Consider the following 3,071-nt stretch of genomic DNA (forward strand, 5'->3'; position numbering starts at 1 on the left):
TATTGGAGGAACAGCTTATACATTCTTATTGATAGTAGATTATTGAAGAAAAGAGTGAACAAGGTAATATACATCCGCAAAAATGTTTCAGAGCAATTCAGCTCAGGGAATTTTACAGCAAGGGGAGCGGGAATTTAGTATAAGAAAGCAGGAAATGTAAGTTTATTATTGGAGCACTGCACAAAGAAATTTTTTATTACTACACAAAGCAGATGGGGAGCAGAGTACATATTTCTTTAATATTTACAGTACACAATGCCATGAATGTATAGAAAACAGGTACAACTGATTAAGCATGGCATAGTGGCTTATTTGTAAATAAACAATGAACTTCAACTATAGAGACAAATAATCCCTTTGAAACACCTAAAAGGTTTCTTCATACATCGCTGGAGTTCTTACAATGGAAGAGCAGAGGATATATTCCCATGTAAGTTGGATTTTTTGAAAACATGGTGAGAATGGTAACTTCCTTTTCAGTTGCAAAATGCATTTAAAGCAATGCACAACAGGGGAAATTTCATCAAGGGAAGTGGTAATTTACACTAAGGAAGCAGGCCATACAAGTTTATTTTAGTAGCACTTAATAAGGATATTGTACTAGAGTTATGGTTAAAATTAAATCAATCCCACTGAAATCAGGGACAAGACAAGGCTGACCACTTTCTCCATATCTATTCAACATAATAGTTGAAGTCCTAGCTAAAGCAATAAGACAACTAAAGGAGATCAAGGGGATACAAATTGGAAATGAAAAGGTCAAAGTGTCACTATTCACAGATGATATGATAGTCTACATGAGCAACCCCAAAAATTCAACAAGAGAACTCCTTCAGCTGATAAAAACCTAAAGCAAAGTGGTAGGATACAAAACTCAAAAAAAATCAGAAGCCCTCCTGTATACTAAAGACAAAATGGCTGAGAAAGAAATTAGGGAAACAACACCTTTCACAATAGCCTCTAATAATATAAAATACCTTGGGGTGACTCTAACCAAGCAAGTGAATGACCTGTTTGAAAAAAAAAACTATAAGTCTCTGAAGAAAGAAATTGAAGAAGATAGCAGAAGATGGAAAGATCTCCCGTGCTCATGGATTGGTAGGATTAACATTGTGAAAATGGCCATCCTGTCAAAAGCAATCTACAGATTCAACACAATTTCCATCAAAATACCAACTCAGTTCTTTGCAGACCTTGAAAGAAAGATTCTCAGCTTCATATGGAGAAACAAAAAACTCAGAATCTCCAAAACAATCCTACACAACAACAGATCATCTGGAGGTATCTCCATCCCTGATCTCAAGCAGTAATACAGAGCAATAGTAATGAAAACTGCATGGTATTGGCATAGAAAAAGAAAGGAGGATCAATGGAACAGAATAGAAGACCTAGAAATAAACCCACACACCTATGAATACTTGATTTTTAACAAAGAAGCCAAAATTATTCAATAGAAAAAAGACAGCATCTTCAACAAATGGTGCTGGTCTAACTGGCTGTCTACATGCAGAAAAATGAAAATAGATCCATATTTATCACCCTGTACAAAACTAAAGTCCAAGTGGATCAAAGACCTCAACATAAAACCAGATACTTTAAATTGGTTAGAAGAAAAATAGGAAACAGCCTAGAACTCATTGGCACAGGAGACAACTTCCTGAACAGAACACCAACAGCACAGGCTCTAAGAGCAACAATCAATAAATGGGACCTCATGGAACTTAAAAGCTTTTGTAAAGCAAAAGACACTGTCGTCAAACAAAACGACAGCCTACAGACTGGAAAAGGATTTTCACCAACCCTACATCTGACAGAGGGTTAATATCCAGTATATATAAAGAACTCAGGAAGTTAAACAGCAACAAATCAAGTAATCTAATTAAGAAATGGGGCACTGAGTTAAACAGAGAACTCTCTGTAAAGGAATATCGAATGGCAGAGAAACACTTAAAGAAATGCTCAACATCCTGGAGACACAAATCAAAACGACCCTGAAATTTCACCTTACACCCATCAGAATGACTGAGATCAAAAACTCAAGTGACATCACATGCTTGAGAGGATGTGGAGAAAGGGGAACCCTCCTACATTGCTGATGGGAATGCAAACTTGTACAATCACTTTGGAAATCAATCTGGTGCTTTGTCAGACAAATATGAATAGTGATTCCTCAAGATCCAGCTATACCATTTCTAGGCATATATCCAAAAGATGCTCAAGTACACAACAAGAGCATTTGCTCAACCATGTATATAGCAGCTTTATTCGTAATAGTCAGAACCTGGAAATAACCCAGATGTCCCTCAGTTGAGGATTGGATACAGAAATTGTGGTACTTTTACACAATGGAATACTACTCAGCAATCAAAAACAAGGAAATCAAGAAATTTGCAGGCAAATGGCGGGACCTAGAAAACATCATCCTGAGTGAGGTATCCCAAAAGCAGAAAGACACACATGGTATAAACTCACTTATGTAGACCTATAAAATAGGATAAACATACTGAAATCTATACACCTAAAGAAGAAAAACAAGAAAGAGGACTCAGGTAAGATGATCAATCCTCACTTAGAAAGACAAATGGGATGAACATTGGATGCAGTAGAAAACAAGTAACAGGACAGGAGCCTACCCCAGTGGGCCTCTGAAATACTATACCTAGCAGTGTATCAAAGAAGATACTAAGAATCATAACCAAACCTTCGGCAGATTGCAGGGACTCATAAGAAAAAAGGGGGCGGGGTAATATGACATGGAGAGTACAGGAGCTCCACAAGGACCAAATATATCTGGGCACAGGGGTCTTTTATGACAATGTTTCTCCAACCAAGGCCCATGTATGGATGTAACCTAGCACCTCTGCTTGGATGTAGCCCATGTTAGCTCAGTATACAAGTGGTTACCTTGGTAAGGGGAACAGGGCCTATTTCTGACATGAACTCAATGGCAGGCTCTTTGACCCCCCCCAAGGGAGGAGCAGCCTGCTAGGTCAGAGAGGAGGGCTTTGCAGCCAGTCCTGAAGAGACCTGATAAACCAGGGTCAGATGAAAGAGGAGGAGGTCCTCCCCTA

Source organism: Psammomys obesus, unplaced genomic scaffold, assembly GCF_907164565.1.
Source record: "Psammomys obesus unplaced genomic scaffold, mPsaObe1.curated_primary_1811, whole genome shotgun sequence".
Taxonomy (NCBI): Eukaryota; Metazoa; Chordata; class Mammalia; order Rodentia; family Muridae; genus Psammomys; species Psammomys obesus.